Below are 14,151 nucleotides of genomic sequence, written 5' to 3' on the forward strand. Positions count from 1 at the left end.
TGTGAAGGATGTGTATTCAGTTGTTGTTGGATGAAGTATTCTATACTTAGGTCAACATGGTTGATACTTTAATCACAACTACTGTATTCTTGTTGATTTTTTAATTGTTCTATCCATTATTAAGAATGATGTGTCGAAATTTCTGACTATTACTTTGACTTGTCTATTCTTTCAATTCTGTCGGTTTTTACTGCATTATATTTTAGCACTCTATTTCTCATGTGTATATGCTCTTCTATTTTCAAAGATTTAGCTAATCAATAAGGATCTATCTTAATATTTAGTAGTGTCTTTTAAATTTGTTCAATATATATATTTAATCTTGTTACAAAAATAGGCAGATATGAAATTAGTATATTTACTATAATTATAATTTATCCAATAAATAAACTTTAAATGTTCCTGTAAATTCTCCATTTACTTGACATTTAAATCTCTAGGTAATTATGGTCTGTGGCCAGCTTAATATTTCTTATACATACCATCTGTGCCCAAAATAGTGTTTTTCAGCTGGAAACTACTTGTTGATCATTTGACAGGTTAATTGATGTATTAACTTTTTATATATTGAATAGCAAAATAAGTGTGACATTTTATATATAGCACAATTCAGATTGACAACCATATAAAAAATAAAGTTAAGTTGCTTTACATTTATTATATTAATACAGGCTATGGAAAAGTAGTACTATCTCTATAAACAAGTTGAAATGAAGACAAAGGGTATCATATTAAAAATATTTGGAAAAGGATGATGGAAATAAATGTATTTCTTATTTGAGGAAAATATTCCTTTTTTCTAATTTTTAAAATTTTTTTTATTGTTTATTTCTTTTTTTTGAGAGAGAGAGTGAGTGAGAGAAAGCAGAGGAGGAGCAGAGAGAGAGGGAGACACAGAACTCTAAGCAGGCTCCAGGCTCTGAGCTGTCAGCACAAAGCCCAACATGGGGCTCGAACTCATGGACCATGAGATCATGACCTGAGCTGAAGTTGGTTGCTCAACCAACTGAGCCACTCAGGTGCCCCTTGAGGAAAAATATTCTGACTCAAAATAAGTACTGCAAAATAAGACTCATTGTAAATTTACATGAGTTCATCAAACAACAGAGTGATGTAACTATTTCTTACATGGCTGACCTAAGCTGGCCAACCTATAGTAATGAGCATATGATATAGAAGATAACCAATGATCTTTTTATTTCCATAATCAACACACCTAGCTCAGTCTTTCTTCCTTTCACACAAAGGAGAAATACCCGATACAAACATGTAAGACTGAGTAGAAGCTTATTATTAGTTTTCTGTCAGTTAATAAATTATAAGGTTTCAATGCTCCCTGTTATGAGAATTTTTCATTAATATGAATAAGGTTTATATTCTTGTTAGAATGCTGCACACTTTGTTCTTATACATATTCTCATATTTCTAAAATGTAATAAACGCAGCACATAAAAAAAAGACTAAAAGTAATTAAAAATAGCAAATGCAAACAGGGTTCTTACAGCATCCTTTGCACTATAAGGTTTTTCCTACAAGCATATTTGCAATGCACACTGCCCATAATAAATCTGAAAAACATTTTAATACCCTTGTAGTTTTATACTAGTCATTCACATAAGTAAATAGCCCAGTGTGTTCTCATATGCAAAGTAAAGAACATAACTTCCCTTAGTGAAATAATGGAGTTGACTCAAGATTACACACTTGGAGCAAGAAGAAGCAACACTCAGCTGCCTTAAACAATTTCATGGATTTACTGACACATAGGATGACTTAACATCCAGCCATATTTAGGCTTGAAATCAGTTAAGTCAGGGAACTAGACCAATTGTTTTTAATTTTCTCACCTCTGCCCTTTTTCTTGTATTGATTTTATTGTACTTTCATGGTCACAAGATGGCTGCTTGTAATAAATAGCAAGAGCTACATCTTTGTGCACTCCTACTGGAGAGAACACTTCCAACCTACCATCTTGCACCAAATGTTCTCAGCCTCACCTTGATTTGGCTAGTAATATATAACTTTGCTCACTAGGAGGTCAGTGAGTTGTCATCCCAGTCTGTCTTAGGCCTGGATCAGTGACCATTATTACAACATTCACAAGCAGGGATGACTCCAGATACCTGTAAGTAATTAACCCCCCAATAGCATTGCTGCTAACTAAAAGGGGACAATGAGTATCTGGAGAAACATTTGGTTATTAATTGGAAGAGAAGGGAATGGACACAGAGCACCTAAGAAACAGTTTACTTTCTCTTCATCTTAAAATGTCTTATGAAGACCCCACTGCCTCTCCTAACTTTTTTCTCTCTCACAGCAAGCCACAGCTGTGCTCCTCTACTATATGACCTGTTTCAGTTCTTAAACTACGATCCCCATATTGAAATCCCCAAAGCTAGAAATGTGAGATCAACTTTTATTTTTGCCCTATCCCTCATGACCACTTAGTCACAAAGTACATTTATCTGCTAAGTATTTCCTAAAGGAGTGCTTCTTTCTAAACTCTCTTCCTTCTTTTGACAGGTACAATTTCTTCATGTATTGCTTATATCAGTGCAATGGCACCACTAATGTTTTTCTTCTATGATTTCTGAGTCATGATCTGGCTTTGTTAATCCAATTTATTTTGTAATTTTCCTTTTCATCTATGTTAAAGATACATTAGGCTGAATTTTTTTCATAGTGTGATTTCTATTAGCTACTACTGAATTTATAGTTATGTCCTAAATTATATTCCCTATACCATTTGTTTGTATATTCTTTTGATCATTGTTTCCAGCATTGGCCTAGTTTATAAAATTTTAAAATAATGTTTTTTTTAACTTTATTTAAAAAGTGTATTATCTATTCAATTTCTTCCTTTTGCATTGATATTTCCTTCTTATTTTCTAACTTTTTCTAACTTACTAAATTGAAGGCTTAGTTTCTTTTTTATGATACATATATTTGAGTCTCAGCAGAATCCTCAACATACAACTTTAGCCATTTTTCACAAGTTTTATTGGCAGTTATTAATATCTCTTATTATAACTCAACACAAAGATTATTTGAAAGATTATTCATAAATGCCAAAAATTATTATTTAATTCTTCACGAAGATATTTTCTTGGAAATTTAAGAAATTCTCTTAAGATAATTTTCTTTCCTTAAATTTTTTTGTCTTATTTCCTGCTTTATATGAATTGATTAATTTTTCCTATACTCCTATACTGTCTCTCCCACCATTACTCCAACTAGTATTTTAAAATTCAAGTTACTTTTCTAGTTAAAATTCTCCAAGAACCTGGATTGTGTTAACCTGAAAGAATGAGTTACAAACATTGAAAATTCCTGCTCTTTGGTCCATAAATTTATGGCAAAAATGCTTTCAATATTAAAGGAAAATTTTAAGTTACTAAAAGAAAACTGCCTTAGTAAAATTAATTTTCTTTAAGCATTTCAGAAATTTGAAGGTACTTTCACTGACATATCTTAGGCTTAAATATGTTTTAAGCACAAAAATAGTTCTTCCTAAATGCAAGATAGAACTTGCTAAAAGTTCAAATAAAGGCCAAGAAAAGAACTATCTCTTAAGAAATATAGAATTTCCTTCTCCGTGTGTAGTCAAATAACATTTAAGACAGATTACCTTGATTTACATGAAACAAATCCCTGAGTATACTGCACAAAGCATAAATGCACATCATGTTGCAAATATATAGTAGAGAAATCCTTTTCAGCAGTACTGCATCTGCCTAAAAATTATGTTCAAATTGGATTTAATGTTGGGGTGCCTGGGTGGCTCAGTTGGTTAAGCGGCCCTCTTCAGCTCAGGTTTTGATCTCACGGGTTGTGAGTGAGAGTCGCTGCGTTGGGCTCTGTGCTGACAGCTCAGAGCCTGGAGCCTGCTTTGGATTCTGTGTCTCCCTCTCTTTCTGCCCCTCCCTCCCTCTCTCTCTCTCAAAAATAAATAAACATTAAAAAATTTTTTAATGGATTCATTGTTTGTAGAATAGGCTATAAAGAGAAAACAATTTCAAAGTTACAAAGCTTTATCTTTATTTTTACTCTCTATGTTTAACTATGTAGAAGAGAATCCCTTCACAATATCTTCCAGCACTAAGCACATTGACTAGCCCTGTGGTTCCAAGCCTTCTGGGTCTCATTTCATGGTGTGTCATACTTGGAACCACAAAATCCAACTTCTACAGCAAACACATGTGGAGGAACAAAGAGGAGAATGAAGAGGGGGAGGCAGAAGCTGAAGCAAAAAAGAGGGAGAGAGAGAAAACTCCAGCCTGCATGATTACAAATCAATGCAAATCACAGCAACAAGGCAAATCTCCCAAACATGATGGTTGTATGTCTGACACCCCTATTCCTGTCCTCTCTTCATATTAGTGTAGATAATCACACAGCAAGAACGTTTCTTAGATTAATTATAAAACCATTATTGTTTACTATTTTGTTTCATTCTCTATGTATACCACATTGGGCTCGAGAAGATAAGTAATACACATTTTATTCTGCTTTTTCCATTTACATCATAATCTCAAAGCACTGATTCTCATAGATGACCTTTTTTCCCTTCTCTAGAATTCACTGGTACATGTTTATTCACATAAATCTTCTCCCATCCAAACATGGAGCTTGGACTCTCTATTTCTCCTAATACAATCTAGATGAGCATCTTTTGCTATTAGTTTATGAATATAACAAAATAAGTTTAATATTTAGGGTATCTCAATATCTCTTAGAAAAGATGTGTCATTTTTAATATTGTTTTTAGATCCGTGGCTTTCTCATCCAATCACTTTTTTTTAAATATTAAATTTATTGTCAAATTTGTTTCCATACAACACCCAGTGCTCATCCCAAAAGGTGCCCTCCTCAATACCCATCACCTACCCTACCCTCCCTCTGACCCCCCATCAACCCTCAGTTTGTTCTCAGTTTTTAAGGGTCTCTTATGCTTTTGCTCCCTCCCTCTCTAACCTCTTTTTTTTTCTTCCCCATCCGCATGGACTTCTGTTAAGTTTCTCAGGATCCACATAAGAGTGAAAACATATGGTATCTGTCTTTCTCTGCATGATTTATTTCACTTAGAATAACACTCTCCAGTTCCATCCACGTTGCTACAAAATGCCATATTTCATTCTTTCTCATGGCCACACAGTATTCCATTGTGTATATAAACCACAATTTTTTTATCCATTCATCAGTTGATGGACATTTAAGCTCTTTCCATAATTTGGCTATCGCTGAGAGTGCTGCTATAAACATTGGGGTACAAGTGCCCCTATGTATCAGCACTCCTGTATCCCTTGGGCAAATTCCTAGCAGTGCTATTGCTGGGTCATAGGGTAGATCTATTTTTAATTTTTTGAGGAACCTCCACACTGTTTTCCAGAGAAGCTGCACCAGTTTGCATTCCCACCAACAGTGAAAGAGGGTTCATCTACAGTCTCCTGATTTGTTCATTTTAGCCACTCTGACTGGCATGAGGTGATATCTGAGTGTGGTTTTGATTTGTATTTCTCTGATGAGGAGTGACATTGAGCATCTTTTCATGTGCCTGTTGGCCATCCGGATGTCTTCTTTAGAGAAGTGTCTATTCATGTTTTCTGCCCATTTCTTCACTGGGTTATTTGTTTTTCGGGTGTGAGGTTGGTGAGCTCTTTATAGATTTTGGATACTAGCCCTTTATCCGATATGTCATTTGCAAATATCTTTTCCCATTCTGTTGGTTGCGTTTTTAGTTTTTTTTTTTATTGTTTCCTTTGCAGTGCAGAAGCTTTTTATCTTCATGAGGTCCCAGTAGTTCATTTTTGCTTTTAATTCCCTTGCCCTTGGGGATGTGTCAAGTATGAAATTGCTACGACTGAGGTCAGAGAGGTCTTTTCCTGCTTTCTCCTCTCAGGTTTTGATGGTTTCCTGTCTCACATTCAGGTCCTTTATCCATTTTGAGTTTTTTTTGTGAATGGTGTGAGAAAGTGGTCTAGTTTCATCCTTTTGCATGTTGCTGTCCAGTTCTCCCAGCACCATTTGTTAAAGAAACTGTCTTTTTTCCATTGGACATTCTTTCCTGCTTTGTCAAAGATGAGTTGGCCATACGTTTGTGGGTCTAGTTCTGGGGTTTCTATTCTATTCCATTGGTCTATGTGTCTGTTTTTGTGCCAATACCATGCTGTCTTGATGATTACAACTTTGTAGTAGAGGCTAAAGTCTGGGATTGTGATGCCTCCTGCTTTGGTCTTCTTCTTCAAAATTACTTTGGCTATTTGGGTCTTTTGTGGTTCCATACAAATTTTAGGATTGTTTGTTCTAGCTTCGAGAAGAATGGTGGTGCAATTTTGATGGGGATTGCATTGAATGTGTAGATAGCTTTGGGTAGCATTGACATTTTAACAATATTTATTCTTACAATCCATGAGCACGGAATGTTTTTCCATTTCTTCATACCTTCTTCAATTTCTTTCCTAAGCTTTCTATACTTTTCAGCCTACAGATCTTTTACATCTTTGGTTAGGTTTATTCCTAGGTATTTTATGCTCCTTGGTGCAATTGTGAATGGGATCAGTTTCTTTATTTGTCTTTCTGTTGCTTCATTATTGGTGTATAAGAATGCAACTGATTTCTGTACATTGATTTTATATCCTGCAACTTTGCTGAATTCATGTATCAGTTCTAGCAGACTTCTGGTGGAATCTATCAGATTTTCAATGTATAATATCATGTCATCTGCAAAAAAGTGAAAGCTTAACTTCATCCTGCCAATTTTGATGCCTTTGATTTCCTTTTGTTGTCTGATTTCTAGAACTTCCAACACTATGTTCAACAACAGTGGTCAGGGTGGACATCCCTGTCATGTTCCTGATCTCGGGGAAAGCTCTCAGTTTTTCCCCGTTGAGGATGATGTTAGCTGTGGGCTTTTCATAAATGGCTTTTATGATCTTTAAGTATGTTCCTTCTATACCAAATTTCTCGAGGGTTTTTATTAAGAAAGGATGCTGAATTTTGCCACATGCTTTTTCTGCATTGATTGACAGGATCATATGGTTCTTATCTTTTCTTTTATTGTGATGTATCACATTGATTGATTTGCAAATGTTGAACCAGCCCTGAATCCCAGAAATGAATCCCACTTGATCATGGTGTATAATTCTTTTTATATGCTGTTGAATTCGATTTGCTAGTATCTTATTGAGAATTTTTGCATTCATATTCATCAGGGATATTGGCCTGTAGTTCTCTTTTTTTTACTGGGTCTCTCTCTGTTTAGGAATCAAAGCAATCCTGGCTTCATAGAATGAGTCTGGAAGTTTTCCTTCCCTTTCTATTTTTTGGATTGGCTTGAGAAGGATAGGTATTATCTCTGCCTTAAATGTCTGGTAGAATTCCCCTGGGAAGCCATCTGGTCCTGGACTCTTATTTGTTCGGAGATTTTTGATAACTGATTCAATTTCTTTGCTGGTTATGGGTCTATTAAAGTTTTCTCTTTCTTCCTGTTTGAGTTTTGGAGGTGTGTGGGTGCTTAGGGATTTGTCCATTTCTTCCAGGTTGTCCAGTTTGTTGGCATATAACGTTTCATATTATTCCCTGATAATTGCTTGTATCTCTGAGGGATTGGTTGTAATAATTCCATTTTCATTCATGATTTTATCTATTTGGGTCATCTCCCTTTTCTTTTTGAGAACCCTGGCTAGAGGTTTATCAATTTTGTTTATTTTTTCAAAAAAATAAATTTTGGTTTCATTGATTGTAGATTCTATATTGATTATTTCTGCTCTGATCTTTATTATTTCTCTTCTTCTCCTGGGTTTGGAGTGTCTTTGTTGTTCTGCTTCTATTTCCTTTAGGTGTGCTCTTAGGTTTTGTATTTGGGATTTTTCTTGTTTCTTGAGATAGGCCTGGAATGCAAAGTATATTCTTTCAGGACTGCCTTTGCTGCATCTCAGAGCGTTTTTGGATTGTTGTATTTTCATTTTCATTTGTTTCCATATATTTTTTAAATTTCTTCTCTAATTGCCTGGTTGGCCCACTCATTCTTTAGTAGGGTATTCTTTAACCTCCATGCTTTTGGAGGTTTTCCAGACTTTTTCCTGTGGTTGATTTCAAGCTTCATAGTATTGTGGTATTCAAGTGTGCATGGTATGATCTCAATTCTTTCACATTTATTGAGGACTGTTTTGTGACCCAGTATGTGATCTATCTTGGAGAATGTTCCATGTGCACTCGAGAAGAAAGTATGTTCTGTTGCTTTGGGATGCAGAGTTCTAGAAATATCTGTCAAGTCCATCTGATCCAACGTATCATTCAGGGCCCTTGTTTCTTTATTGATCCTGTGTCTAGATGATCTATCCATTGTTGTAAATTTAGTATTAAAGTCCCCTGCAATTTCCACATTCTTATCAATATGGTTGCTTATGTTTGTGAGTAATTGTTCTATATATTTGGGGCTCCTGTATTCAGCGCATAGACATTTATAATTGTTAGCTCTTCCTGATGGATAGACCCTGTGTTTATTATATAATGCCCTTCTTCATCTCTTGTTACAGCCTTTAATTTAAAGTCTAGTTTGTCTGATCTAAGTATGGCTACTACAGCTTTCTTTTGACTTCCAGTAGCATGATAGATAGTTCTCCATTCCCTCACTTTTAATCTGAAGGTGTCCTCATGTCTAAAATGAGTCTCTTGTAGACAGCAAATAGACGGGTCTTGTTTTTTTATCCATTCTGCTACCCTATGTCTTTTGGTTGGCGCATTTAGTTCATTTACATTCAGTATTATTATAGAAAGATATGGGTTTAGAGTCATTGTGATGTCTGTAGGTTTCATGCTTGTAGTGATGTCTCTGGTACTTTGTCTCCCAGGATCCCCCTTAGGATCTCTTGTAGGGCTGGTTTAGTGGTGATGAATTCCTTCAGGTTTTGTTTCTTTGGGAAGACATTTATCTCTTCTTCTATTCTAAATGACAGACTTGCTGGATAAAGGATTCTCGGCTGCATATTTTTTTGTTCATCACATTGAAGATTTCCTGACATTCCTTTCTGGCCTGCCAAGTTTCAGTAGAGAGATCCATCATGAGTCTTATCAGTCTCCCTTTATATGTTAGAGCATGTTTATCTCTAGCTCCTTGCAGAATTTTCTCTTCATCCTTGTATTTTGCCAGTTTCATTACGCTATGTCCTGCAGAAGATCAATTCAAGTTACGTCTGAAGGGAGTTCTCTGTGCCTGTTGGATTTCAATGTCTTTTTCCTTCCCCTAGATCAGGGAAGTTCTCAGCTATGATTTCTTCAAGTACACCTTCAGCTCATTTCTCTCTCTCTTCCTCCTCTGGAATCACTATTATACAGATATTATTGTGTTTCATCGCATCACTTAGTTCTCTAATTCTCCCCTCATACTCCTGGATTTTTTTTCTCTTTTTCTCAGCTTCCTCTTATTCCATAATTTTATCTTCTAATTCACCTATTCTCTCCTCTGCCTCTTCAATCCCAGCTGTGGTCACCTCCATTTTATTTTGCACCTCATTTATCACATTTTTTAGCTCCTCCTGACTGTTTCTTAGTCCCTTGATCACTGTAGCAATAGATTATCTGCTGTCATCTATGCTTTTTTCAAGCCCAGTGATTAATTATATGACTATTTTTTAAATTCATGTTCCGTTATATTGCTTAAATCGTTTTTGATCAATATGTTAGCTGTCGCTACTTCCTGGAGTTTCTTTTGAGGAGAACTGTTCAGTTTCATCATTTTGGATAGTCTCTAGGGTGGCGCCCAACTGCAGGGCACTTCTACTGTGCTGTCTGGAGTAAATTGCATTGGTGGGTGGGGCAGCAGTCAGACCTGATGTCTGCCCCCAGCCCACCACTGGGGCCACAGGCAGACTGGTGTGTACCTTATCTTCCCCACTCCCAGGGGCAGGACTCACTGTGGAGTGGTGTGGCCCCTGTCTGGGCTACTTGCACACTGCCAGGCTTGTGGTGCTGCTTCTGTGGGATCTGGCGTATTAGCAGGGGTGGATCCGCAAGGTGGACAGAGGTGAGAGGGGCAGGCTCAGATCACTTTGCCTTAGGTGGTCGGCTGCGGGAGGGGCTCTGCGGCACCGGGAGGGAGGCAGACCTGTAGGAGGGATGGATCCACAGAAGCACAGCATTGGGTGTTTGCGAGGTGCAAGCAAGTTCTGTGACGGGAACTGGTTCCCTTTGAGATTTTGGCTGGGGGATGGGCAAGGGAGATGGTACTGACCAGTGCCTTTGTTCCCCACCATGCTGAGCTCTGTCTTCCCGGTCTCAACAACTCTCCCTCCCGTTGACCTCTAGCACTCCCGTTCGTGGAGCAGAGCTATTGACTTATAACATTCCAGATGTTAAGTCCCGCTGGCTGTCAGAACTCACTCCATCTGGCCCCTCCACTTTTGCAAGCCAGACTCGAGGGCTCTGCCTTGCCGGGTGGGCTGCCCCTCCATTGCCCTGGCTCCCTCTTGCCAATCCTTGTAGCACGCACCGCCTCTCCGCCCTTCCTACCCACTTCCGTGGGCCTCTTGTCTACGCTTGGTTCTGTAGAATCCATTCTGCTAGTCTTCTGGCGGTTTTCTGGGTTATTTAGGCAGATGTGGGTAGAATCTAAGTGATCAGCAAGATGCGGTGAGCCTGTCATTTGTTAATATTGAAGCATTTCTCTAGCTTCATTTTAAAGAGAAATACTAAATACCTCCACCGAAAAGAGGAAAATATTTGGTATATATACAATCTAAGGGCCCTCATTTTATCAAAATAAATTTAGGCTTTGATCAAATCCATTAACTTATGGGAAGTCAAATTGGAAATGCCATAATCAAGTACGAATTTAACTAAGAGAAGAAAGGTCAAGTTTCTTTAAATATGCAATTTCACCAAATAATCTTCCCCCAAATTTTATCATGAACAATACACACGTACACACAAATCTTTTAGTGATTAAAAATAAAGAAATAAATAAAAGAAACTATGTTAGTGTGCAGGAGAGAGAAATGAGGAAATGTTTTGAAGAAAATGTTAGTGATGGTTGCATAAATCTGAGACAAAAAAAGGAGATATTTATATTAATATTTATTACCATAGTCTGTCTCCAGCTGGTTTATATAATATACAAACACTTCCGTGTATGTGGGACTATTATCTTCCAGCACTGTTCATTGTTCCATTCTTCTGGGAAAGACAGATCTAAAGCATTGCTTGGCTCTAATATATATAATGTGATAGCTTAGTTTTAATTCACATATGCTCGGAAATATTCACAAAAAGATCATAATGAACTTTTATCTCAAATGATAGAATGAAATTCAAGTCAAAACACATGTTTTAAAAGTATAGTTTTCTGCTTTTAATAAAATTAGTTATTTGAGTTGTTATGTTTGCTAGAATTTAATTTCTTTAAAAATTTTTTTTAAATGTTTATTTATTTTTGAGAGAGGGAGCAAGCAGGGAAGGGGCAGAGAGAGAGTGAGACAGAATCTGAAGCAGGCTGCAGGCTCTGAGCAGTTAGCACAGAGCCCAATGCAGGGCTTGAACCTACTAACCGTGAGATCATGACCTGAATGAATGTCAGATGCCCAAACAACTGAGCCACCCAGGAGCCCCTAGAATTTCATTTCTAAAGTTTAGGCTCTCTGTTTCTAGTAGAGGAGTGACAGAAACTAAAAATCAGCCCATTTTCATTTATACTAGCACTATGCCATCCACATAAGATTTCATAAAATAAAAAGATAAGGTAGGGACTTTTCCAATGAAAATGGTAGGCATTAATGGCAAATATGGAAATTCCCTCTCCCTCTGTCTCTTTCCATTTATATATATGTTATATCACTCATTTATGGTCAAGCACATGTAATACATAATTTACCATTTTAATTATTTTAAAGTATCACATTAAATAGCCTTAATTATCTTCCCAGTGTTGTGCAACTATCACTCCTATCTAGTTTCAGAACTTTTCATTACCCCTAAGGGATACTCTGTGGCTGTTAAGCAACCACTCCCCATTCTGCCCTCTCCCAGTCTCTCACAACCACTAATTTGTTTTCTGACTCTAAAGATTTATTCTACACATTTCATATAAATGGAATCATGTAAAATGTGGCTTTGTGCCTGGTTTCTTTCATTTGGTATGATTCCAAGGTTGATGTAGGTTAAAGCATGAATCGGTACTTCATTTCTTTATGTGGCTGAATAATATTCCATTGTATCAGTACAACATAGTGTGTTTATCAGTTGATGGACATTTGGGTGGTTTCTACTTTTCTTCTGGTTGCCATAAAGAGTGCCAATATCAAACGCTGAAAAAAATAATAATGGCCTTTCAGTTCTTGGTGCTTACCAAGATGGGGGAGGATTATTCAAATTACGAGTATGGGAATGATGCTGTAAGGCTTTGAGAACACACGAGAGAGTCTCGACATCCAAATGTTGGTGGTCCAGGAAGAATCTCAGGTGAAAAAAAAATGCTTATATTTGAAAGAGAATTTAGTGAATTTTATGTGGGAATGTGGAGACAGATTTGGAGTTTATATGAAAGTATGCTCGAACTCTTGGGCCACAAGACAATGGCACTTTGGGGGAATTTACGTAATCTTAACATGAGCAAAACATCTGTGTGGGAATTACAAAAGGTAAAAGGATTAGAAACATGCAGCATGGTAAGCCCGTTTCAGAATATGGATTTTAACCTAGGATAAAGGTATATTCTGCATTCATCTAGAAAGTAGAGCTGAAAAAGGCACAACTCACAATGTAACAGTAAGAAAAAGCCAGATTATAATATTCTTAAATTCATTAAATAATTGAGGTTACAGGGACACCAAGTAAGGTAATCTCTAAGAAAAAAATTTGTCCATCCAAAATCAGATTGGATATAAGCACTGGCTCATCCAACACAAAACACAGGAGGGAAAGAAGTCAACGTAGGAACTGAGGGAAACATCTTCAAATGGGTAAAGTACCTGTAGCTACAGCTAATATTATACTTAACATTATATTTAATGGTGAAACTTATCTCTTTCCCACAAAATTTAGGACAAACACAATGATGTCTGCTCTCACAGCTCCTATACATCATTGTACTGGATTTTCTATCTAGCGCTGTAAGTTAACATAAATAGAAAGCATATAGTTTCTAGAGAAAAAAATAGAAATATCTCTATGTAAATATAAAACAGTTGTTACATGGAAAACTTTAAATAATCATCAAAAAATGATAAAGCTAGTAAGTGAGTCCAGCAAAGCCTTTAGATAAAAAAATAAAAATCAACTATATTTCTACAATCAAGTAAGGGGTGGTTGAAGATGAAACTAACAAAACTATATCATATACAATAGCAACAAAATCATGAAATACTTCCATATAAATCTAAAATAATATATTCAGCAGCTGTGTGATTAAAACTGTAAAACACTGATGATAGAAGTGAAAGAAAATCCATACAAATAGAGATACACTGTGTTTATATATCAGAAGCAAACCAAATTCAACAGCACTGTAGCAGTATCATATACCATGGCCAAGTGGAATTTATAACTGGGATGCAAGGATGACACAACATTTGCAAATAAATTAGTGTGAAACATTACACTTACAGAATGAAGGAGAAAAATCACATGATCATCCCAACAGATGCAGAAAATGTATTTGACCAATTTCAACACCCTGTCATGATTAAACCCTCAGCAAACCAAGAAAATAAGGGAATAATCTCAACATAATAAAGGTCATATGTGGCAAGCCCACAATTCACATCCTACTCAGTGGTAAAAAGCTAAAAACTTTTCCTCAGAGATCAGAAACAAGGCAAGGATGTCCATTCTCACCATTTTTTTATTCAAAATAATACTGGAAGTCCTAGACAGAGCAGTCAGGCAAGAAAAATAAATAAAAGGTATCCGAATCAGGAAAAAAAAAAAGAAGGAAAATTATCTCTGTTTGCAGATGACATTAATATATGTAGAAATCTAAATACTGCACTAAAAATGTTTTGGAACTAATAAACAAGTTTAGAAAAATTGCAGATTATAAAATCAACATATAAAATCAGTCACGTTTTTCTATACTAACAATTCATTACACAGAAAGGAATTTAAGAAAACAACCCTATTTACAACAGCCTGAAAAAATAAGTTACTTAGGAATAAACT

This window comes from Acinonyx jubatus, chromosome A1 (assembly GCF_027475565.1).
Source record: "Acinonyx jubatus isolate Ajub_Pintada_27869175 chromosome A1, VMU_Ajub_asm_v1.0, whole genome shotgun sequence".
NCBI lineage: Eukaryota > Metazoa > Chordata > Mammalia > Carnivora > Felidae > Acinonyx > Acinonyx jubatus.